The sequence below is a fragment of the Bombina bombina genome, chromosome 9 (genome assembly GCF_027579735.1).
Source record: "Bombina bombina isolate aBomBom1 chromosome 9, aBomBom1.pri, whole genome shotgun sequence".
NCBI classification, from domain to species: Eukaryota; Metazoa; Chordata; class Amphibia; order Anura; family Bombinatoridae; genus Bombina; species Bombina bombina.
In genome coordinates, this window is record NC_069507.1 from 56652557 (window position 1) to 56680143 (window position 27587).

A 27587-nucleotide genomic window follows, 5' to 3' on the forward strand; every position below is an offset into this window, starting at 1 on the left:
TTCTTCATTCTTTTGATATCCTTTGTTGAAAAGCATATCTAAATATGCTTAGAAGCTACTGAGCATATTTAGATATGAATTTCAACAAAGGATATCTGATTTCCTTCCTTCTTTTGATATCCTTTGTTGAAAGGCATATCTAAAGATGCTCAGTAGCTAATGAACATATTTAGATATGATTTTCAACAAAGGATAACTGATTTTCTTCATTCTTTTGATATCCTTTGTTGAAAAGCATATATAAATATGCTTAGTAGCTACTGAGCATATTTAGATATGAATTTCAACAAAGGATATCAAAAGAATGAACCAGATATCCTTTGTTGAAATTCATATCTAAATATGCTCAGTAGCTACTGAGCATATTTAGATATGCTTTTCAACAAAGGCTATAAAAAGAATGAAGGAAACCAGATATCCTTTGTTGAAAATCATATCTAAATATGCTCAGTAGCCACCGAGCATATTTAGATATGCTTTTCAACAAAGGATATCAAAAGAATGAAGAAAACCAGATATCCTTTGTTGAAATTCATATCTAAATATGCTCAGTAGCTTCTGAGCATATTTAGATATGCTTTTCAACAAAGGATATCAAAAGAATGAAAAAAATCAGCCACTGATTTCACTATGAATATATACAGGTTAGATCTCCCTCCATGACATGCAATTTTTTTTAGCCTTGCCCAATAGTGTTTTTGGCACAGAAATTGATGGCAACCCTGCCATAGATAACATAATTCTCATTTTTTAATAAGTAACAGATACTTTCAAAGGGTTAATAACCATTGGGCCACTGATTTCACTATGAATATATACAGGGCAGATCCCCTTCCATGACATGCAATTGTTTTTAGCCTGACCCAATTGTGTTTTGGGCACAGAAATTGATGCCAACACTGGCATAGGTAACACAATTCTCATTTTTGAATAAGTAACAGATATTTTCAAAGGGTTAATAACCATTGGGCCACTGATTTCAATATAAATATATACAGGTTAGATCTCCCTCCATGACATGCAATTGTTTTTAGCCTGGCCCAATGGTGTTTTGGGCACAGAAATTGATGCCAACCCTGGCATAGGTGACATAATTCTCATTTTTGAATAAGTAACAGATCATTTCAAAGGGTTAATAACCATTGGGCCACTGATTTCACTTTGAATATATACAGGGTAAATCCCCCTCCATGCGATGCAGTTATTTTTGGCCTGGCCCAATGGAGTTTTGGGCACAGAAATTGATGCCAACCCTGGCATAGGTGACATAATTCTCAATTTTGAATAAGTAACAGATATTTTCTAAGGGTTAATAACCATTGGGTCACTGATTTCACTTTGAATATATACAGGGCAGATCCTCTGCCATGCCATGCAATTGTTTTTAGCCTGGCACAATGGTGTTTTGGCACAGAAATTGATGCCAACCCTGGCATAGGTGACATAATTCTCATTTTTGAATAAGTAACAGATATTTTCAAAGGGTTAATAACCATTGGGCCAGGCTAAAAACAATAGCATGGCATGGAGGGGGATCTACCCTGTAGATATTCATAGTGAAATCAGTGGCCCAATGGTTATTAACCCTTTGAAAATATCTGTTACTTATTCAAAATTGAGAATTATGTCACCTATGCCAGAGTTGGCATCAATTTCTGTGCCCAAAACACCATTGGGCCAGGCTAAAAACAATTGCATGACATGGAGGGGGATCTACCCTGTATATATTCATAGTGAAATCAGTGGCCCAATGGTTATTAACCCTTTGAAAATATCTGTTATTTATTCAAAATAGTAATATTTGTAGTGGTGCCCCCAACGTATGCCCTTTTTTCAAGTTTGTATATCTAATTGTTATATAAAGAGATTCCACCTCTGTGTAACTACATTATATGAATCATATTATTATTTTAATAAAACCTATTTTTTTATTTTAAAGTAAATTTAAAGCAGTCTGACAAAAAAATTGAATAAGAAACCAACTTCCATGAATAAGAAACAGCTTGAATAAGAAACCAACTTCCTTGTCGTGTGACTGAGCCTGCTGGGGCCCTGGGCCAATCTTTTCTTTTATTTTAGGCGGCACTAAGTTGAAGTTAGATAACTAAACTTGAGTTGAACTTGATATACATTTATTACAACGAACTTGCAGCCTCGCTGCCTCTATAGTCAAGGGAAGTGACGACTATTTTGGCAGCGAGTCTGCAAGTTCGTTGTAATAAATGTATATCATGTTCAACTCAAGTTTAGTTATCTAACTTCAACTTAGTGCCGCCTAAAATAAAAGATTGGCCCAGGGCCCCAGCAGGCTCAGTGATCACTATAAAAGCTGTAGCCTGTTTTTCTCTTGTTAAGTGTATCCAGTCCACGGATCATCCATTACTTATGGGATATTAACTCCTCCCCAACAGGAAGTGCAAGAGGATTCACCCAGCAGAGCTGCTATATAGCTCCTCCCCTAACTGCCATTACCAGTCATTCTCTTGCACCCAACGAATAGATAGGATGTGTGAGAGGACTGTGGTGATTATACTTAGTTTCATACCTTCAATCAAAAGTTTGTTATTTTATAATAGCACCGGAGTGTGTTATTCCTTCTCTGGTAGAATTTGAAGAAGAATCTACCTGAGTTTTTCTATGATTTTAGCCGGAGTAGTTAAGATCATATTGCTGTTTCTCGGCCATCTGAGGAGAGGTAAACTTCAGATCAGGGGACAGCGGGCAGATTAATCTGCAAAGAGGTATGTAGCAGCTTATTATTTTCTGACAATGGAATTGATGAGAAAATTCTGCCATACCGATATAATGTAAACTCAGCCTTAAATGCAGTAGCAGCAACTGGTATCAGGCTGTCATGTATGTATATTTTACACTTCAGTATTCTGGGGAATGGCACTTCACTGGAATTATACTGTATGCATAAGACTTTAGCCTAATTTGCAGGGACTAGCAACAGGCTTTTTAATAACACTCAATTTATTAATGTTAAACGTTTTTTGCTGGCATGTAAAATCGTTTAATTTTCTGAGGTACTGGGTGAAAAAATGTTTTGGGCACTATTTTTTTCCACTTGGCAGTCGTTTTATTTAATTTATGACAGTTTACTGATCTCTCTCACTGTTATGTGTGAGGGGGAGAGGTGCTTTTGCTACGCATCAAAAAATTCAGTCAGAAGTTTATTGTCTTCCCTGCATGATCCGGTTCAGAACTCAGGGGTCTTCAAAACTTGTTTTGAGTGAGGTAATCACTCACAGCAGAGCTGTGAGATTGTAGTTGACTGTGATAAAAAAACGTTTATTTCTGTATTTTTTTTTTTTTCTGCTATCAGGGTTAGTTATCCTTTGCTAATGGGAGCAATCCTTTGCTAAAATTGTGTTTTATACAAAGATTTGATGCTATAACTTTTCAGTTTATTAATTTTCAACTGTCATAACTTTTTCTGTGCTTCTTATAGGCACAGTACGTTTTCATATTATAGTAAATTACTTGAAAAGTATTTCCAAGTTGCTAGTTTATTTGCTAGTGTGTTAAACATGTCTGATTCAGAGGAAGATATCTGTGCTATATGTGCTAAAGCCAAAGTGGAGCCCAATAGAAATTTATGTACTAACTGTATTGATGCTACTTTAAATAAAAGTCAATCTGTACAAATTGAACATATTTCACCAAACAACGAGGGGAGAGTTATGCCGACTAACTCGCCTCACGTGTCAGTACCTGCATCTCCCGCTCGGGAGGTGCGTGATATTGTAGCGCTGAGTACATCTGGGCGGCCATTACAAATCACATTACAGGATATGGCTACTGTTATGACTGAAGTTTTGGCTAAATTACCAGAACTAAGAGGTAAGCGTGATCACTCTGGGGTGAGAACAGAGTGCGCTGATAATATTAGGGCCATGTCAGACACTGTGTCACAATTTGCAGAACATGAGGACGGAGAGCTTCATTCTGCGGGTGACGGTTCTGATCCAAACAAACTGGATTCAGATATTTCAAATTTTAAATTTAAGCTGGAAAACCTCCGTGTATTACTAGGGGAGGTGTTAGCAACTCTGAATGATTGTAACACAGTTGCAATACCAGAGAAAATGTGTAGGTTGGATAAATATTTTGCGGTACCGGCGAGTACTGACGTTTTTCCTATACCTAAGAGACTTACTGAAATTGTTACTAAGGAGTGGGATAGACCCGGTGTGCCGTTCTCACCCCGTCCGATATTTAGAAAGATGTTTCCAATAGACGCCACCACACGGGACTTATGGCAAACGGTCCCTAAGGTGGAGGGAGCAGTTTCTACTTTAGCTAAGCGTACCACTATCCCGGTGGAGGATAGCTGTGCCTTTTCAGATCCAATGGATAAAAAGTTAGAGGGTTACCTTAAGAAAATGTTTGTTCAACAAGGTTTTATATTGCAACCTCTTGCATGCATTGCGCCTGTCACGGCTGCAGCAGCATTTTGGTTTGAGTCTCTGGAAGAGACACTTGAATCAGCTCCATTAGATGAGATTACACACAAGCTTAAAGCCCTTAAGTTAGCTAACTCATTTATTTCAGATGCCGTAGTACATTTAACTAAACTTACGGCTAAGAATTCCGGATTCGCCATTCAGGCACGCAGAGCACTGTGGCTAAAATCCTGGTCAGCTGACGTTACTTCTAAATCTAAATTGCTTAATATACCTTTCAAAGGGCAGACCTTATTCGGGCCCGGGTTGAAAGAAATTATCGCTGACATTACAGGAGGTAAAGGCCATGCCCTGCCTCAAGACAGAGCCAAACCTAAGGCTAGACAGTCTAATTTTTGTTCCTTTCATAATTTCAAAGCAGGAGCAGCATCAACTTCCTCTGCACCAAAACAGGAAGGAGCTGTTGCTCGCTACAGACAAGGCTGGAGACCTAACCAGTCCTGGAACAAGGGCAAGCAGGCCAGGAAACCTGCTGCTGCCCCTAAGACAGCATGAATCGAGGGCCCCCGATCCGGGAACGGATCTAGTGGGGGGCAGACTTTCTCTCTTCGCCCAGGCTTGGGCAAGAGATGTCCAGGATCCCTGGGCGTTAGAGATCATATCTCAGGGATACCTTCTAGACTTCAAATTCTCTCCCCCAAGAGGGAGATTTCATCTGTCAAGGTTGTCAACAAACCAAATAAAGAAAGAGGCGTTTCTACGCTGCGTACAAGATCTTTTATTAATGGGAGTGATCCATCCGGTTCCGCGGTCGGAACAAGGACAAGGGTTTTACTCAAATCTGTTTGTGGTTCCCAAAAAAGAGGGAACTTTCAGGCCAATCTTGGATTTAAAGATCCTAAACAAATTCCTAAGAGTTCCATCGTTCAAAATGGAAACTATTCGGACAATTTTACCCATGATCCAAAAGGGTCAGTACATGACCACAGTGGATTTAAAGGATGCTTACCTTCACATACCGATTCACAAAGATCATTACCGGTATCTAAGGTTTGCCTTTCTAGACAGGCATTACCAGTTTGTAGCTCTTCCATTCGGATTGGCTACGGCTCCGAGAATCTTCACAAAGGTTCTGGGTGCTCTTCTGGCGGTACTAAGACCGCGAGGAATTGCGGTAGCTCCGTACCTAGACGACATTCTGATACAAGCTTCAAGCTTTCAAACTGCCAAGTCTCATACAGAGTTAGTACTGGCATTTCTAAGGTCGCATGGATGGAAGGTGAACGAAAAGAAGAGTTCTCTCTTTCCACTCACAAGAGTTCCCTTCTTGGGGACTCTTATAGATTCTGTAGAAATGAAGATTTACCTGACAGAAGACAGGTTAACAAAGCTTCAAAATGCATGCCGTGTCCTTCATTCCATTCAACACCCGTCAGTAGCTCAATGCATGGAGGTGATCGGCTTAATGGTAGCAGCAATGGACATAGTACCCTTTGCACGCCTACATCTCAGACCGCTGCAATTGTGCATGCTAAGTCAGTGGAATGGGGATTACTCAGACTTGTCCCCTACTCTGAATCTGGATCAAGAGACCAGAAATTCTCTTCTATGGTGGCTTTCTCGGCCACATCTGTCCAGGGTGATGCCATTCAGCAGGCCGGACTGGACAATTGTAACAACAGACGCCAGCCTACTAGGTTGGGGCGCTGTCTGGAATTCTCTGAAGGCTCAGGGACAATGGAATCAGGAGGAGAGTCTCCTACCAATAAACATTCTGGAATTGAGAGCAGTTCTCAATGCCCTTCTGGCTTGGCCCCAGTTAACAACTCGGGGGTTCATCAGGTTTCAGTCGGACAACATCACGACTGTAGCTTACATCAACCATCAGGGAGGGACAAGAAGCTCCCTAGCAATGATGGAAGTATCAAAGATAATTCGCTGGGCAGAGTCTCACTCTTGCCACCTGTCAGCAATCCACATCCCGGGAGTGGAGAACTGGGAGGCGGATTTCTTAAGTCGTCAGACTTTTCATCCGGGGGAGTGGGAACTTCATCCGGAGGTCTTTGCCCAAATACTTCGACGTTGGGGCAAACCAGAGATAGATCTCATGGCGTCTCGACAGAACGCCAAGCTTCATCGTTACGGGTCCAGATCCAGGGATCCGGGAGCAGTTCTGATAGATGCTTTGACAGCACCTTGGACCTTCGGGATGGCTTATGTGTTTCCACCCTTCCCGATGCTTCCTCGATTGATTGCCAGAATCAAACAGGAGAGAGCATCAGTGATTCTAATAGCACCTGCATGGCCACGCAGGACTTGGTATGCAGATCTAGTGGACATGTCATCCTGTCCACCTTGGTCGCTACCTCTGAAACAGGACCTTCTGATCCAGGGTCCCTTCAAACATCAAAATCTAATTTCTCTGAAGCTGACTGCTTGGAAATTGAACGCTTGATTTGAGTCAGTTATTGATACCTTAATACAGGCTAGGAAGCCTGTTACCAGAAAGATTTACCATAAGATATGGCGCAAATACTTATATTGGTGCGAATCCAAGAGTTACTCATGGAGTAAGGTTAGGATTCCGAGGATATTGTGTTTTCTACAAGAAGGTTTAGAAAAGGGTTTATCCGCTAGTTCCTTAAAGGGACAGATTTCAGCTCTGTCCATTCTTTTACACAAACGTCTGTCAGAAGTTCCGGACGTTCAAGCTTTTTGTCAGGCTTTAGCTAGGATCAAGCCTGTGTTTAAAACTGTTGCTCCACCATGGAGTTTGAACTTAGTTCTTAATGTTTTACAGGGGGTTCCGTTTGAACCCCTTCATTCCATTGATATCAAGTTGTTATCTTGGAAAGTTCTGTTTTTAATGGCGATTTCCTCGGCTCGAAGAGTCTCTGAGTTATCTGCCTTACATTGTGATTCTCCTTATCTGATTTTTCATTCAGACAAGGTAGTTCTGCGTACTAAACCTGGGTTCCTACCTAAGGTGGTCACTAACAGGAATATCAATCAAGAGATTGTGGTTCCATCTTTGTGTCCTAATCCTTCTTCGAAAAAGGAACGTCTGCTACACAATCTAGATGTAGTCCGTGCCCTGAAATTTTATCTACAGGCAACTAAGGATTTTCGACAAACGTCTTCCCTGTTTGTCGTTTATTCTGGTCAGAGGAGAGGTCAAAAAGCTTCGGCTACCTCCCTCTCCTTTTGGCTTCGTAGCATAATACGGTTAGCCTATGAGACTGCTGGACAGCAGCCTCCTGAAAGAATTACAGCACATTCTACTAGAGCTGTGGCTTCCACTTGGGCCTTTAAGAATGAGGCTTCTGTTGAACAGATTTGCAAGGCTGCAACTTGGTCTTCTCTTCATACTTTTTCCAAATTTTACAAATTTGACACTTTTGCTTCTTCGGAGGCTGTTTTTGGGAGAAAGGTTCTTCAGGCAGTGGTTCCTTCCGTATAAAGAGCCTGCCTGTCCCTCCCGTCATCCGTGTACTTTAGCTTTGGTATTGGTATCCCATAAGTAATGGATGATCCGTGGACTGGATACACTTAACAAGAGAAAACATAATTTATGCTTACCTGATAAATTTATTTCTCTTGTAGTGTATCCAGTCCACGGCCCGCCCTGTCACTTTAAGGCAGGTAATTTTTCCATTAAACTACAGTCACCACTGCACCCTATGGTTTTCCTTTCTCTGCATGTTTTCGGTCGAATGACTGGTAATGGCAGTTAGGGGAGGAGCTATATAGCAGCTCTGCTGGGTGAATCCTCTTGCACTTCCTGTTGGGGAGGAGTTAATATCCCATAAGTAATGGATGATCCGTGGACTGGATACACTACAAGAGAAATAAATTTATCAGGTAAGCATAAATTATGTTTTTTTAAGTCATTAAAGTCATCAACACATTGCACAATCACATTGAATGAACACAACAACAGTCAAGTCAACTTAGTTAGCTACTACAGTCTGTCTCACACTGCCGTCAGGCTGAGGCCCGCCACCGCCACGGACACCTACCTAAAAAGATGCGCCGCGGCCAAATATAGATAACAAGTAGTCTTCTACGCTCCGGTTGCTGACTGTTAACGGTCGTTCAGTACTAGTATACTAGTAAGAGAGAGCAGAGTGCAGACTCAAGTAAGTAACACAGCACTAAGCAATAGCATAAGCACTTCCATCAATCGACTGACACCCACCACGTCTGACTCTAGTCTGCGTTGAGCTGCTCTGACACGTGACCGCACGTGACACGCGGAAGGATCTATTTCATTCCCGCCCGGCACTCAGAGACAGCCAGCCCCAGTCAGATTCAGACGAGTTCTGAATTCTGAATCTGATTGGCTGAGACAGGGCCGGACTGGGATCAAAAATAGGCCCAGGCATTTTAAGGCAAAGCAGCCCACTAACCCCCCTCATTTTTTATTTAACAGGTCACATACACACACTCATAGACCCACTCATATGCACGCACTCCACACATACACCCACTCATCACATGCACACAACACACATACACCCACTCATCACATGCACACAACACACATACACCCACTCACATGCATGCACACAACCCACATACACCAACTCACATGCACACACAACACACATACACCCACCCACATGCACACACAACACACATACACCCACCCACATGCACACACACCACACATACACCCACTCACTCACATGCACACACACCACACATACACCCACCCACTCACAAGCACACAAACTACACATACACGATCCCACTCACATGCACGCACACACACCACACATATGCACGCACACCACACATATACCCACTCACATGCACGCACACCACACATACACCCACCCACTCACATGCACGCACACATACACCCACCTACTTGACACCATGTAACACGGCACATGCAAAGTCCTGTCCAGTCTGCTGCTCTTAAAAAAGTACCATTTGAACATTTTTAATATAGGCTAATTTTGGTTTTATATTTACTAAAATTTAAGCCAGGTGGTCAGTAAAATCATCCGGGTGGTGCACCCACTAAAAAGGTCTTGGGGAAAACACTGATAAATATTATTAAGGGGTATGTCAATGGATTGCAAAACAACACAAATTATCTCTAACAATGCGACATTTTAGAAAGCAACATTTATTTAGTATGAATTGCAGTGATTAATTGCTGCTCTATCTATACTATGCATATTTAATAGTAATGCAAGGTTGTCACATAACTCTTACAAAATGCCCAGTGCCCACAGGTAACACACAAGAGCAGATCCTACTGTGTATTATATCTGTATATTAGACGTCACATTTGCCAATGGCAACTAGACACCCCCTTGGTTTGTTTAAGGAATATGATCACCCTGTGCTTTTCTTGTGTATACAGCAATAATACCCTGTGGGAGCAGTAACCAGATCTCCTGTCTAAGGCTTAGCCTGAGGAATTGTTACAGGGACTAGTATTACCAATAAATCTTTGTGTCTTAGCCATGGCTTCATTCTCATAGAAACATGATAGAAAAGCATTAGAACAGCATTAGCCCACAGTCTGGCCCGTGCCGTTGGATTTTCACGACACTACCCCCCCTACACACAAACACACACACATGGCAGCACTGCAACTGCGTCGTCACCACTCACCGGTCCGGACCATGTCTGTCTCAAAATGTCTGCCAGACCAGTGGTGGTTTCCTGAATCCCGCCCACCCTGACCCCACCAGCACCCAAGCAGTGGAGATTGTTGTTGTGTGGCAGCCGGCAAAGGCACATGACATGGTGGCACATGTAGCTAAATCTAATCCACAACCCCATAGTTGGCCGGCACCACAAAGGAGTAAATCTGGGCCAGTGACTGAAAACAAAAAAGGCCCTCTCTGCTCACCTGGCCCCCACGGTCCACTGCTGTCCTGCTGAGAGTCCTCATGGCTGCTGAGACCGGCCACTGCTGGCATCTCTCCTCTCCCTGAGCTCCCTCCATTGCCTCCAAGTACTCCTCCTGATAACGGGTCTGACAGCCTCTGCGTGACTGTGAATGCGCGGCATCAGTGTAATGTAGCCGCGTGCCGGATGTTGTCACTAGACGTGCCTAGCCCAGGTGCTGCTCGCTCAGTGATCGCCGGATCTGATCTAAGACTCAGAGAATGTGCGTGCGCAGCGTGGGGAATAATTGATTTACAAATGGGCTGGCGCCTGCGTTGCCGGTTTGCTTTTTGAAATCCAAAGTCACTGGTACGGTACACATAATAAAAATAAAATTTTAATACATAATAAAAAAAAAAATATTTCTCAAAAACAATTGTTCTATAAGGCTATGGTCACAGTGGGGCCAAATTACTGCGCAGCCTACCGGGCATTTGCCGGGTATGCCCGACGCTCAGTCCGGGCCTGGGCTGAGACTACTGTGAGACTGAGAGGCGGCCAGGACGGAGGCTAGCCTCCTGTGGAAGCGTATGGGGCGCATTGGAGAGCACTGCATTAGCACCTTTTCTCCTCTTGGTGGCAGTCTCTCAGCGTCCCATACACTTCCACAGTAGTCAATGCATTCATATTGCGCAAGACAAGGACAGCCGGCTGGCCTTGTCTTGCGCAATATGAATGTATTGATGTAATAAGTATATTACGGTTTATAAGTTTATTTATATAATAATTAATAAAATTTACACGTGTTGACACAAACAGAATCCTGATTTTGGTGGAGGGGTGGGGGGGTCACCTTATTTTATAAAAAAAAAAAAATATGAAAAAAAAAATCTAATTTTTTTATTTTTTTATTTTAAATAAAGGCTGTTATTACATGGATTGGCCAGGGGAGGCACTGCCTCACCTGCCTCCTGTGACTGCACGTCACTGATATATATATATATATATATATATATATATATAACCAGGTTGTGTAGTATATGCACTCTCACCAACAAGCTCCAACTTGCGAGGGTGCTGTAGCAAGGAATGTAGACTTTCAAATAGGTAAAGCACTCACTGAACTGTAGACATCAGTGTTAAATCCAAACTTTATTGTGACGTTTCGGGACCAACAGCGTCCCTTCCTCTGACCCTGATTCCTATACAAAGGAAGGGACGCTGTTGGTCCCGAAACGTCACAATAAAGTTTGGATTTAACACTGATGTCTACAGTCCAGTGAGTGCTTTACCTATTTGAAAGTATATATATATATATATATATATATATATATATATACACATATATACATACACACATATATATATATATATATATATACACACACATATATAATATGTCACTCTCTCACTATCACACCTTAACGATCTGTGAAGTAAGTAACTGTTAATTTCTCAGGCTTGCTCCTAAAGTCTGTCAGGCTGCAAGTTAAATCAAAACCCTCACTGACAGCCAGACTGCCTGACTCACTCCGTTGAAAGTTTTCAAAGCAAAGCACCCGTGCTGCACTCAGTGACGTCACATACCACGCCTACCCCAACCGGCACTGCGGCACACCACCTGACTCACGGCCACTGATGACATTGTAACGCTTGGACATACACTCAGCCTGGCTACCGCTCCTGCCTGCCCTAGCCGGCACCGCAGCGCGTCACACCACCTAAAACCACGGCCATTGATGATTAGAAAAAAAAAAAGCAGAAGAAGTGTCCGGTTTTCTTCTATAGACTTTAATGGACAGAACATTAAAATACCGGACTGTCCGGTCTAATACCGGACACCTGGCAACCCTAATCACAATAGAAAATGTTTGGGGTTGCTGTCCCTTTAAAATTGTATGCTCTATTTGAATCATGAAAGGAAAATATTGAGTTTCTTATCCCTTTGGGGATATTATATTTAAAGGGTGTTTTTATGTTAATTAATTGGAAAACACAATTTGTGCATGTGGGGTAAAATGTATATACAATATGAATCATGCTGTGTTTGTATTTAGAAGGATACAAAAGGTTAAAAGCATAAAGTGATTACAAGTCTTAAAAGGAACATAAAATCCAAAAAAAAAATATTTTATGATTCAGACAGAGCATACAATTTTAAACAACTTTCCAATTTATTTCTATTATCTGTAGCTTAATTAATTTGGTATACTTTATTGAAGAAACAGCCTGCACCTGGTTGAGCCAATAACATGAGGCATATATGTGCAGCCACCAATAAGCAGCTCCTGAGCCTACCTAGGTATTCTTTTCAACAAAGGATCCCAAAAGAACAAAACACATTAAATAATAAAACTAAATTAGAAAGTTGTTTAACATTGCATGCTCTCAAGGGTCTCATGTCCTTTTAAGTCTTATGGATTTTTGATGCCAACGAAGGTGCCCAAAATGCTGCTTATCTGCCACTGCCCTCCTTTCAGGTTTGTGGTGCTAGAGCAATGATTGGTGGTGGTGTGGCCCTCTATAAACTGAAAGTTTGCATTGTTTTGCAGTCCAGTTACACACCCATTGACTCTTTTAAATAAACTTTTGAATGTTGTTTATCTGATATACTTTTAGCCTGGTCGTGCACAAACATGCTTTTCCTGTTAGTAACAATATCTGTTTGAACAAGTTTAACTTTAACTTTTTATGCAATAAATAAATAAATAAACGTTTCATTGATGTGTATAATGTATTAGTTTGTGAATTTAATTCTCTGATGAATGACCGTGTCCTTTGTTACTGCATCAGAAATTCAAGCCCAAACTATAGTTCCCATAGTGTCAAAGAGGGAAAGTGATGAAAGTGCACAAGGGACCATAGGAACAAAAATAAACCTGAACCGATCGGTAAAGGAGCCAAACCGAAAGGCTCTTTAGAATTAGGGACGCGTTAAAGAGAAAGTGAATATTTTTTTCTGTTGCCTATAAAAGGGACACTTTCATATGTATTTTAGATCAAAAAAATTCTCTCAACACTGGTATTCCTGTTTGAAATCAGTTAGCAAGTTTTGTTCTTATGCTTGTGGGGCATGTTAACGTCCACTAATAGAACTTTGGGAGTTTCTCTTATTAGCCAGTGAGAGTCTGTCTGATTTTTTTTTTTTTTTTACTGGAAGTACAGATTTTGGTCTTTGGTTGTAGATCCTTGTTCTTAACATATCAAATGAACAATATATTCACACAGACTCAAATATAATTGGATACATAGATAGTACAGGAGTCGCAGAACTCCCAGTTGTCTTACAGTTTTTGAAATTTGGAGCTTAAAGGGACATTCCGGTCAAAATTTAAATACATGTAGATAAATTACATATTTGCATAGAAACATATTTGCAATATACATGTATTGGCAAAACTGCTTCTAGTAGGAGTTATCACTGTTTTAGTGTAAGCATTTTTCTCTGCACGTGCATGTGAAGCTACAGCTGCTTCAAAAGTGTATTTAAGTAGGAACCGTGCACCAGCATTTTAAACACAGCGCTTGCTTAAAGAGCCATCTGGTAATGACTCAATTTGTTAATTGCTGGCATGATACAAGCCCCACTGGTGCCTTGAGCAGCTGCAGTATTTCAAATGCTGGCACGAGAGAACAGGCAGCCAGTACACACTCATCAGAGTGTGTAATGATGCTTACGGGGCCAACAGACAAACAGATCCGCTGCCTGTATGCAGCAAAGGCGTGCGGAGAACTGTATTAAAGTGATGGTAAATCCTAGAGGTTCAAAAACGCTAGAATTTAACATCACTAAAAATAAAGGCCGCCTTCATTCATCAATTAAAAAAAAACAATGAAAAGGTGCCTTTATTTTGCCTCGGCTTCAATGCTAAGACTAGCGACTCTGGGGCCCATGGCACTGCAAATGTTTTCAATGCTGTGACAATTCCACCTCTTAGCTAATAGCTGTGCGGCCCTATTGACATTATGCTGTAGGCAAACTAAAGGCACCTTTTCATCTGTTTTTTACACTGATAAATGAAGGTGGACTTTATTTTTAGTGACAGTAACTCCTAGCGTTTTTTGAAATGCTAGGATTTACCTTCACTTTAAGAAAAATAAATTAACAATACTCATCAAAATTCTAAAACAAATTCCCCTTTTCACTCTAGGGCCTACAAAACATACTAGAATTTCAGCTGTTACTGCCCTCTATACAGAGAAAATAATAGAAGAATATAGAAGCTTCTTTATTGAATGTGTGTGCTGCTCACAAGCAGTTTTTAAGATAATTCTAGAAACAATAGACTGATCAACCCAAAGATAGAAGGACTATTCCCTACAGCTTCCCCTCATTAGCCCATTTAATTGGTTCTATTTATTTCTGTGTCTATTTTAATTTGCCTTGGTGCCCCAGAGCGAACAGGCCTCATTTCTATGTAGGTTACAATGCAAGCAAACTGTCTATTTTTGTTGTAAAAATGGGTTATTACAAAATCTTCTATATTGGTGGAAATTTTCATCTCAGCTGTTATTAAAAAAAGGTGATGTTTGTATTTGGCGGACATTTTCATACTAAAAAGGTGACGTTTATATTTTGGCGGATATTTTCAGAATAAAAAGGTGACGTTTATATTTGGCGGATATTTTCAGAATAAAAAGGTGACGTTTATATTTGGCGGATATTTTCATACTAAAAAGGTGACGTTTATATTTTGGCGGATATTTTCAGAATAAAAAGGTGACGTTTATATTTGGCAGATATTTTCAGAATAAAAAGGTGACGTTTATATTTGACAGACATTTTCAGAATAAAAAGGTGATGTTTATATTTAGTGGACATTTTCAGAATAAAAAGGTGATATTTGTATTTGGCCAATATTTTCAGAATACAAAGGTGATGTTTATATTTGGCAGACATTTTCAGACTCTATTCTTTTCTTTAATGTCTGACATTTACACAAGCCTTTAAAAACAGTATAACCAATTCATATATCCATAAATAGATTCCCCCCCCCTAACTTTTGGGACTATCTGCACAGAGTTAAATAGCAATATCGTATAATCCACATGAATAGCCAATAGGGTTGACGGACTGCTCAGTATTTCATAGGGCTGTCTAGTAAAATCTATACAAAGATATTGGACACCTAAATATCCAGTTTTTAACTCCCCTGCGCGGCAGATAAATGTAAAAATCCTCCTATACCTTTATGGATTACAAACACTGTGTCACTGTTAACCAATGAGGGTAAAAATAATCACTGGCAGCCATGGGGTGTTAAAATGCTGCTGTATGCGATTTTTTTTTTTTATTGGCAGCCATGGGGGTCAAATCAGTGCTATGTGTGTTACTTCTCTGTGAAAAGCATTACTGGGCTAAAAGACGCTGCACCCAGGTGGTAAATCGCCATAGAACAGGCTAACAATAGTATTGAGCCAGTTGTTCATTTCTGTGAGTGTGCTTCTCTCTGTGTATATTTAATCTCCCTATGGGAAAAAGGGGAAACCAGACGTGGACTCCATGCTCGGTGTGCTTAGAGGAATATGACTACACCTCACTGATGAGGCCCAATGAAGGCTGAAACGATCATCTGGGGTTGCTGTGTTCCTTGTTCAGAGAGGAATTGTCTGGTATTTCGGCGCTGGACTGACCGTAATAGGCGGGATCAGACTGATATACTACAGGAAAGTTTTTCTCTGTGAAAAGCATTACTGGGCTAAAAGAAGCTGCACCCAGGTGGTAAATCGCCATAGAACAGGCTAACAATAGTATTGAGCCAGTTGTTCGTTCCTGTGAGTGTGCTTCTCTCTGAGTGTATTTAGTCTCCCTATGGGAAAAAAGGGATAACGAGACGTGGACTCCTTGCTCAGTGTGCTTAGAGGAATATGGCTACACCTGACTGATGAGGCTCAATGAAGGCCGAAACGATCGTCTAAGGTTGCTGTGTTCCTTGTTCAGAGAGGAATTGTCTGGTATTTCGGCGCTGGACTGACCGTAATAGGCGGGATCAGACTGATATACTACAGGAAAGTTTTTCTCTGTGAAAAGCATTACTGGGCTAAAAGAAGCTGCACCCAGGTGGTAAATCGCCATAGAACAGGCTAACAATAGTATTGAGCCAGTTGTTTGTTCCTGTGAGTGTGCTTCTCTCTGTGTGTATTTAATCTCCCTATGGGAAAAAGGGGAAACCAGACGTGGACCCCTTGCTCAGTATGCTTAGAGGAATATGGCTACACCTCACTGACAAGGCCCAATGAAGGCCGAAACGATAGTCTGGGGTTGTTGTGTTCCTTGTTCAGAGAGGAATTGCCTGGTATTTTAGCGCTGGACTGACCGTAATAGGTGGGATCAGACTAATATACTACATCAGAGCTTTCCAAACTTTTCATGTTGGCGACATACTTTTCAGACCTACATAATTTCACGACACAGTAATTCAGTTGTACTAGCAAAAAAGGAGGTTAAACTAACTTGTTTTAAGAGATACGGACACATACATAAATTATATAATAATGAAATGTCCTTAAAAGTAACAGTAAGTATGTTCAAGAATTAAAAAAAAAGTTTAATAACACCAATAGCTACTTACTATTTTAATGGGATGTATGAGGTTGATGGGATGAACACAATTTCGGAATATTTGGTGGAATATTAGATAAAGAAACTCGCATTTAATCATTATGCATTTTTAAGCTTCCACTTCCTATCCATATATCAAGAGCAGGAACAGCAATGCACTACTGGGAGCTAGCTGCAAAAAAAAAAAACCCCACTGACTTCAGCTCAGCGTTTAAGCTGCCGCCCTCAGAGCTTGGTGAATCCGATTGACTACTGCCCGCACTGCATACACACTGCTGTCCCACTCATTGACTACACATGCAGTCACGAGCCAATTAAGGAGACTACACGTGCAGTCAGGAGCCAATGTGCCGCCAATGGGAATAGTTTCAGTTCCCACTGAGCTGCGCCAATAGGTTAAGATGATCTGTGTCCCCCTAGGTATCAATCACGTGTCAACCATTTGATATGCGTAGCAGGCAGGCAGAAAGTCAGAAATCAAAAACAAATTTAAAAAAAAAATTGTGCTGAAGCAGGGACACACCTACACACTGCTGCCGACACACTAGTGTGTCCCGACACACAGTTTGGAAAGCACTGTACTACATGAAAGTTGTTCTCTGTGAAAAGCATTACTGGGCTAAAAGAAGCTGCACCCAGGTGGTAAATCACCATAGAACAGGCTAACAATAGTATAGATCCAGTTGTTTGTTCCTGTGTGTGTGTGTTTGTGTGTGTGTGTGTGTGTATATATATATATATATATATATATATATATATTTATTTATATGTGTTTGTGTGTGTATATATATATATATATATATCCCTTTAAACATATTTTCTATGCACTCATTAAAGGGACAGTCTAGGCCAAAATAAACTTTCATGATTCAGATAGACAGAGCATGTAATTTTAAACAATTTTCCAATTTACTTTTATCACCAATTTTGCTTTCTTCTCTTGGTATTCTTAGTTGAAAGCTTAACCTAGGAGGTTCATATGCTAATTTCTTAGACCTTGAAGCCCACCTCTTTCAGATTGCATTTTAACAGTTTTTCACCACTAGAGGGTGTTAGTTCACGTATTTCATATAGATAACACTGTGTTATCTGGGAGCAGGCACTGATTGGCTAGACTGCAAGTCTGTCAAAAGAACTGAAAAAAGGGGCAGTTTGCAGAGGCTTAGATACAAGATAATCACAGAGGTTAAAAGCATATTAATATAACTGTGTTAGTTATGCAAAACCCAGGGAATGGGTAATAAAGGGATTATCTATCTTTTAAAACAATAAAAATTCTGGTGTAGACTGTCCCTTTAAAGGGGTTGAATTTACAGTGTGGCCATTTTGAGGACATAGAGGTTGAACGTGCGGTCCATTGACTGCTAGTGTTTGTCTATCACTGCTTTAGGAATTAGCTTAATTGCATTGCCAGATTGCTCATAACATTCACTGCTCCCTGTAGATCTACAAACTGTTTATCTCATGATTTACTTTACATATCTCATTATATCTCATATAATTATCTTAGATTTTTTGTGACATCACATAATTATTACAGGACATTTGTGCTGTTGTCACTGCAGTATATATAAAAAAAATACTGATATACACTCTACAGGGAGTGCAGAATTATTAGGCAAGTTGTATTTTTGAGGATTAATTTTATTATTGAACAACAACCATGTTCTCAATGAACCCAAAAAACTCATTAATATCAAAGCTGAATAGTTTTGGAAGTAGTTTTTAGTTTGTTTTTAGTTATAGCTATTTTAGGGCGATATCTGTGTGTGCAGGTGACTATTACTGTGCATAATTATTAGGCAACTTAACAAAAAACAAATATATACCCATTTCAATTATTTATTTTTACCAGTGAAACCAATATAACATCTCAACATTCACAAATATACATTTCTGACATTCAAAAACAAAACAAAAACAAATCAGTGACCAATATAGCCACCTTTCTTTTGCAAGGACACTCAAAAGCCTGCCATCCATGGATTCTGTCAGTGTTTTGATCTGTTCACCATCAACATTGCGTGCAGCAGCAACCACAGCCTCCCAGACACTGTTGAGAGAGGTGTACTGTTTTCCCTCCTTGTAAATCTCACATTTGATGATGGACCACAGGTTCTCAATGGGGTTCAGATCAGGTGAACAAGGAGGCCATGTCATTAGATTTTCTTCTTTTATACCCTTTCTTGCCAGCCACGCTGTGGAGTACTTGGACGCGTGTGATGGAGCATTGTCCTGCATGAAAATCATGTTTTTCTTGAAGGATGCAGACTTCTTCCTGTACCACTGCTTGAAGAAAGTGTCTTCCAGAAACTGGCAGTAGGACTGGGAGTTGAGCTTGACTCCATCCTCAACCCGAAAAGGCCCCACAAGCTCATCTTTGATGATACCAGCCCAAACCAGTACTCCACCTCCACCTTGCTGGCGTCTGAGTCGGACTGGAGCTCTCTGCCCTTTACCAATCCAGGCACGGGCCCATCCATCTGGCCCATCAAGACTCACTCTCATTTCATCAGTCCATAAAACCTTAGAAAAATCAGTCTTGAGATATTTTTTGGCCCAGTCTTGACGTTTCAGCTTGTGTGTCTTGTTCAGTGGTGGTCGTCTTTCAGCCTTTCTTACCTTGGCCATGTCTCTGAGTATTGCACACCTTGTGCTTTTGGGCACTCCAGTGATGTTGCAGCTCTGAAATATGGCCAAACTGGTGGCAAGTGGCATCTTGGCAGCTGCACGCTTGACTTTTCTCAGTTCATGGGCAGTTATTTTGCGCCTTGGTTTTTCCACACGCTTCTTGCGACCCTGTTGACTATTTTGAATGAAACGCTTGATTGTTCGATGATCACGCTTCAGAAGCTTTGCAATTTTAAGAGTGCTGCATCCCTCTGCAAGATATCTCACTATTTTTGACTTTTCTGAGCCTGCCAAGTCCTTCTTTTGACCCATTTTGCCAAAGGAAAGGAAGTTGCCTAATAATTATGCACACCTGATATAGGGTGTTGATGTCATTAGACCACACCCCTTCTCATTACAGAGATGCACATCACCTAATATGCTTAATTGGTAGTAGGCTTTTGAGCCTATACAGCTTGGAGTAAGACAACATGCATAAAGAGGATGATGTGGTCAAAATACTCATTTGCCTAATAATTCTGCACTCCCTGTATAAACGATTACTACTCAGAGCATTGGACCAGTTACATTGTGAAGGATACATCTTCAAAACCTTAAAAAAACTAAAAATATTTTTTTATCAAAATAGTTCTAACATATGTAGAATACCAAACTTATAGGTACATTCTGGTCAAAATTTATATTCACATAGATGAATTACATCTTTGAATTGAATATAATACAATATAAAGGGGTGCTTTTAAAAGAGTAAAACTGCTTAAAGTGACTGTAAACTTTGGTGAATGAAAGCCCATTTTTTTTAAAATACTATTAAAAACAGGGGCACTTTCATTCATCAAAGTTTACAAAGCAGCCGTTTTGATTAAAAACTTACCTTTTATTCTTTTCACAGCCAGAGCAGCTTCCCCCTCATGGAAATCCTCTCTTCACACGTCAGCAATGACTAATCCGGCTTCCTCCAATAATGGCTTGCCCCCCAGGGTAGTCATTGCCTAAGGCCATGCTGTGATTGGAGGAAGCCGGATTAGTCATTGCTGACGTGTGAAGAGAGGATTTCCAGGAGGGGGAAGCTGCTCTGGCTGTGAAAAGAAATAAAGGTACGTTTTTAATCAAAACGGCTGCTTTGTAAACTTTGATGAATGAAAGTGCCCCTGTTTTTAATAGTATTTTTACAAACGGGCTTTCATTCATCAAAGTTTACCTTCACTTTAGTAGTTGGCAGTATACAGAATGTCTGATACAATGTATAATATACAAATAACCATATTAAGTATACATACAGATTTTACAAAGAAATGTCCCAAGTGAACAAAATATACTTCTTGGATATAGGAGAATCCTCCTTAAAATAAATTTTCGTATGTTGGCTGCCTCCTCCTCACCGATTGATTCGGGTTAAAGCTGTAGAATATAAAGAAGATCAGAGGGGCGCCTCCTGTGCAGGATCATCAAACACAAATATGAACTGGATATAATATAGGCCAAATGGGTACTCATGTATTAATAGAGCACACCAATGTGCTAGTAGGTGCAGGCTGTAGAATTATCGGTTGTAACAGCTCACCCACAGCTGGGATTTTCAGTGTGCTGCAATGGATATAATGCATAGATAGACAGCACTACATGTGCAGATCAGAGTATAACCTTATATTTTGCTAATGTCAAATGGGTACTCACATATTCACCAAGCACACCAATGTGCTGGTAGATGCAGACTGACAGATTTATAGCAGGTGTATCAGCACTGTGGTTCTAATGAGCAGGATTTAGGTCAATTCTGAATTGAAACCTAATTGTGCTATACATGTATTGGCAACAATGTTTCTATTAAAAGTTATCACTCATTTAGTGTAAACATTTTTCTTTGCACGTGCATGTGAAGCATAGCTAGATATTCTCAGTGCACCAGCATTTTAAATACAGCAGCTGCTCCGAGAGCCAGTGGGACTCGTATCATGTCAGCAATTACCAAATTGAGCCATTACCAGATGGTACAAGCACGTTAGGCTCTCTGAGAAAGTGCTGTGTTTAAAATGCTGGTGCACGGTGAATACTTAAATACACTTTTCAAACATTGCAATAATGCACCTTACCAAACTGAAATGTATCCATGTGGGTTCCAATTTTTGCTGGAATGTCCCTTTAAAACAGTTAAAGGGACAGTGAACACCATTTAATTACAATATATTTCTGTGTTGTTGCTATTGAAGAATATATCAGCCAAGTCTCAACATTTTTCAAACAAATTAACATAATTTTTACTGCAGTTATTTTTCAATTGCAAACTCCTCCCACCATTTTCCTTATTTGGAGTAGCCAATCTGAGCTTTAGTCTGCAGACAACAAGACTAACCACAGTCATAAAGTTTGTATAAAGTGAATTGTTTTGCAGTTGTTATCTTATAAAGCCAATTAGGGACATATATGTATCAGGGGTTGCATTTCAGGTTCTGAGAACTAAAAAAACAATACATTTTCAGAGCTAAATTACACAAAAAGGAAGCAAAGTAAATAATGCAAATATACTGCAAAGTTGTTTCATTGTACATAGCTAAACATTTTATATAAAAATCTCAAGTTTTTTTTTTTTTTAAGTGAAATAATAATACAAAATAATGGACAAAACATGTGTGAATAAAATTAAATGCATATTTTTTAAAAGGCTCATCTGTTCTGCAGTTCTCTTAGGAACGTTGAATCAATGCTTTACATTTAATACACTTCAATTCCCCCATAACTTTTGTAGAAACGACTTTTAATATTCAACATGTTCTTAACTCCTTAAGGACCACCACCGTACCCTGTATGTCGCTGGTCTTTCTATGGGGCTTGCATTTTTAATATTGCATTCTTGCTGCCAGAGGCGAGATCGCGCCATTTCCCATGACCAGTTGGAGGGAGGGTATAAGAGCTCAGTTATAGCCAAAAAAAACTTAATGACCAGCGACATACAGGGTATGCTGTGGTCATTATGGGGTTAAAGAACCACTAAAAACTCTAGAATTAAAGGGATAGGAAAGTCAAAATTAAACTTGCATGATTCCGATAGAGCATTTCATTCTTATTAAATTCACTTCTATTTTCAAATGTGCTTTGTTTTCTTGGTATCCCTTGTTGAAAAATAATATGCACATATCCTACATTAGTGGGAGCTGCTGCTAATTGGTGCCTGCTCACATTTGTCTTTTTGTGATTGGCTGACTAGATGCGTTCATCTTGCTGCCAGTAGTGCAATGATGTTCCTTCAGCAAAGGATAACAAGAGAATGAAAGCAAATGTGATAATGGAAGTTAATTGGAAAGTTGTTTAAAATTGTATGGTCTATCCAAATTATGAAAAAAAATGTTTGGGGTTCCCTGTCCCTTTAAATACTTGAAAATGCACAGTAAAAGTAGTTACTTTGAATTTGAAATGAGCAGCAGGATATTTTCTGGCAAATTTCAAAGTTAATCCAATTTTCCCTCCCCCTGTTTCATGTGACAGCCATCAGCCAATCACAAAATACATATTTGTAAATACTGTATACTGTAAACTCGTGCAAATGCTCAATATGAGCTGGAACCTCAGAAAGTGTGCATATAAAAAAAGAATGTGCATGTTTTAATAATGGAAGTATATTAGTATTTTTTTTTTTTTAATTGCGTGCTCTGTGGCTGAATTATCAAGCCTTGAATCTAAAGACCGCTGCTCCATAACTGTGATCTTCAATCCGCCCGATCCTTTATGATCGGGCTGATTGAAACCCCCTGCTAGTGTTCAATCTGCAGGGGGCAGCATTGCACAAGCAGTTCACCAGAACTGCTTGTGCAATGATAAATGCCGACAGCGTATGCTGTCGGCATTTATCGATGTGCGACGGACATGATACGATACATTGTATCATGTCCGTCCGCACTTTAGTAAATCGGCCCCTCTGTCTGAATCATGAAACTTTAATTTTGACTTTAGTGGCCCTTTAAGGTTGTGACAGACTGTCCCTTTCTTGCATCTGTCTAAGCTGAGAAATAATTGGCGAGGCATTAATTGATTCACCTCATTCCCAGTCTGCAGCTCAAGTTCCCTGGAATTCTCCTTCCCTTCTTCAGGAGCTGGGAAGAGTCCTATGGCACAGTCACAGCTGCATTTTCACCGTGTTACAGATTTGCACTTTCAATGCTGCCAAGTTGCCCTCCTGCTCTGCCAATCAGAGCTTAGATTCAGATGACTGACCTTATGTTTACGGCATCTGAAATACTGGCAGATGGTTTACAATCCATGGTAGGTCATTCATAATCATATTTCCAGTCTCCCAAAGGTTCATATCTGGTAGTAACATTGCAACACCTTCAAAAAATTCCTCATACGTCACTGAGTGAGGGGATTTGGACTTAAAGGGATACTAAACGCAATTTCTTTCTTTAAAGGGACACTAAACCCAAACATTTTGTTTCATGATTCAAGTAGCGAATACAATTTTAAACAACATTCCAATTTACTTCTATTATCTAATTTGCTTCATTCTTTAGATATCCTTTGTTGGAGAAATAGCAATGCACAAGGGTTAGCCAATCACATGAGGCATATATGTACATCAACCAATCAGCAGCTACTGAGTCTATCTAGATATGCTTTTCAGCAAAGTATATCAAGAGAATTAAGCAAATTAGATAATAGAAGTAAATTAGAAAGTTGTTCAAAATTGCATGCTCTTTCTAAATCATGAAAGAAAAAAGTTGGGTTTCATGCCCCTTTAATTATTCAGATAGAGCATGCAAGTTTAAGCAACTTTCTAATATACTCCTATTATCAATTTTCTTTGTTCTTTTGCTATCTTTATTTAAAAAGCAGGTATGTAAAGCTTAGTAACGGTCCATTTTAAGTTCAGCACCCTGGATAGCGCTTGCTTATTGGTGGCTACATATAGCCACCAATAAGCAAGCGTAACCCATGTTCTGAACTAAAAATGGGCCTGCTCCTAAGCTTTACATTCCAACTTTTAAAATAAAGGTAGCTTGAGAACGAAGAAAAATTGATAATAAGAGTAAAACAGAAAGTTGCTTAAAATTGCATGCTCTATCTGAGTCATGAAAGAATAAAACAATTGGGTTTAGTATCTCTTTAAGCATTTTGTTTGCAGATTGTTAGATTTCTTTTTAAATTATTAATATAATTTGTAAGGCTCCACTGTATTCTACAGTGATAAATGCGTGATCATTAAGGTATACAGTAAAATACAATTACATCTGATGGTTTAATTGATACTAGTGGATAAGAATCTTGCTCCCAATAGCTTTCAATCTAGAGATTAGGAGTGTGTTGTGGTTGCTTGACTGAGCTTGTGAAAGGGTTTGTACCAACAGTGTAAGCTTATATAGATGGGGAATGCTGATGAATATTTAGCAAATGAGTTGCTATGCATCTCTGAACAAATGGGTTTTTAAAGAGCACTTGAATTGAGCGAGATAGAAAGGTTTATAGTGTAGATGCCGCACAGGAGAAGCCTTGGAGATGCTATAAGAAGAAGGTGGTAATGGAGCAGGATAGAGGTTAAAGGGACAGTCTACTCCAGAATTCTTATTGTTTAAAAAGGTAGATGATCCCTTTATTACCCATTCCCCAATTTTGCAAAACCAACACTGTTATATTAATATACTTCTTACCTCTGTGATCACCTTGTATCTAAGCTTCGGCAGACTGCTTCCTTATCTCAAATCTTTTGACAGGCTTGCATTTCAGGCAATAAATATGCTGACTCTTAAAAAACTCCATGATATCTATATGAAACACATGAACTAACACCATAGCAATGAAAACTGTCAAATGCGTTCAGATAAGAGGCGGCCTTCAAGGGCTTAGCAATTAGAATATGAGCCTACCTAGGTTAGCTTTCAACTAAGAATACCAAGAAAACAAATCAAATTTGATGATAAAAGTAAATTGGAAAGTTGTTTAAAATTCCATGCCCTATCTGAATCATGAAAGTTTAATTCTGACTAGACTGTCCCTTTAAAGGGGGATGGAAGAGGACGGTATGAAGAATATCTGTAGATGAGTGTGAAAATATAATCAGGTACGAGATTGTTTAGGGCTTTGTAAATTAGGATATTTGAATTTTATTTGTTAGAATAAATTCTTTATTTTTTGCTTTTTCTGATAAATACTCTAAATTTGATTGGGGTTTAGGATACGTAGTATTGCCAATTGCAGATTTTTATACCTCTTGGGCAGTGACACTTATGAACTTACATGATTACTCATATAGCTGTTGAGATTACGGTTAGTAGATATTATGGTAAGGGATGTTTAGCAGCCAGGTGTTTACATTGCTAAATTGTATTTGTCCTAGTCGTTCATCTCAATTCAGTAAAATTTTCAAATTGAACATTCTCAAATGAGACTGGCTTCTCATGAGAAACAGCTAGCGACAAACCCTATGCCTTATCTGATTGGTTGTGCATCCAGTGATCTCAAGGAGACACGGACCATTCAGATCATGCATTAATGCAATTGCTTCTGAGAACCTAACCATGGATTAGCACGTTGTGGGGGGTGGGACCCATGGTTAGGTTCCCAGAGGCGTTAATGGATGATCTGATTGGCCCGTGTCTCTGTAAGGTCACCCAATGCACAACTAATCGGATAAGGCTTTGGGTTTGAAGCTACGCCTAGTAATTTATCAAGCTGTTCGCCCAGCTCCGACTGCAGGTTCTCACAAGAGAACCTGCAGTCAGTATTATCAAACAGTAGTCATCAGACCTCTTCTTCCTAGCCTCTTCTCCACCTCTAAGGTGGAGAATTTCAATCTCCCTGGCCTTGTGCAACCAGGGAGATTGATAGCTCCTACCTTGGCTTTGTGCGGGCAGGGGGCGGTGTTGCACAAGAGCACAAAATAGCTGGGGACGAACAGGGGCGCATATCTACTCCCCTGACCACCCTAGATTGATCATTTGAGCACATAGTAGTCATCTGTGGTGGGGATATTGGTGGCCTAGGTTGTGTGGTTGTGTGACTTCTGTTAAACCCCTGGATGACAAACAAGGCAGCAACTATAACCATCATCCCTAGACCCGGCAGGTCATGATCATGAACCACAGCATCGTGTAAAGGAGGCATCTCCATCTGTATTTGTGGGATTAACACCTGTAAAATACTTTCCATGAGATTGCAATCAGCGGTTTTGTTGCAGCACTATTGTGGTCAGATTCCATAAGATTTACTCTTTGGCAGTTACCCTGGTGTGCAATAGGAGTTTATTAAACAAAATGTTCCGTAATTTCTCCAGCAGACACCGTGGCATTGTATGGTCAGTTTGGCTTTTCACATAAAAACCTGTCAGTAAATTCATGAGAAGAGGCATTGATTTCCTTCAGACTCTCTGGGGGATCTTCTATGTTTTAACTTGCATTGATTTTGTGTTTTATCTCAAGTGTGAAGAATTCTGCTATGCCTGGATTGTGGTTGCTCATTGGAATACCTGTCCTCTCATGAAGTCAGGAGACCAGCTGCGATAATATAGTCAGAAGCTGTGGTGTATTTTGTGATAATGATTTATGTTACCTAGACAACTTACTGATAAAGATGCGTTCTGATAAACAATCTTTATAGATCATTAACCTCTGTAGCCTGGAATATAAAAAAAATGAACATTTCCTTTAAAGTGCAGTGGATGACAAATACAATTTGTTATCTTGCTATATTAATTTTTAGTAATCAACTTTTTCTCCAACATAGGTGTGTCCGGTCCACGGCGTCATCCTTACTTGTGGGATATTCTCTTCCCCAACAGGAAATGGCAAAGAGCCCAGCAAAGCTGGTCACATGATCCCTCCTAGGCTCCGCCTTCCCCAGTCATTCTCTTTGCCGTTGTACAGGCAACATCTCCACGGAGATGGCTTAGAGTTTTTTGGTGTTTAACTGTAGTTTTTATTATTCAATCAAGAGTTTGTTATTTTAAAATAGTGCTGGTATGTACTATTTACTCTGAAACAGAAAAGAGATGAAGATTTCTGTTTGTAAGAGGAAAATGATTTTAGCAACCGTTACTAAAATCGATGGCTGTTTCCACACAGGACTGTTGAGAGGAATTAACTTCAGTTGGGGGAAACAGTGAGCAGACTTTTGCTGCTTGAGGTATGACACATTTCTAACAAGACGAT

General features: G+C 39.9%; 1 protein-coding gene across 9 annotated transcripts in view; it reads left to right on the top strand.

Annotated features, from left to right (window-relative positions):
* KCNMA1 (potassium calcium-activated channel subfamily M alpha 1) overlaps nt 1-27587 on the top strand; it is a 940359-nt gene that overhangs the window by 230666 nt on the left and 682106 nt on the right. The window lies entirely within an intron of this gene.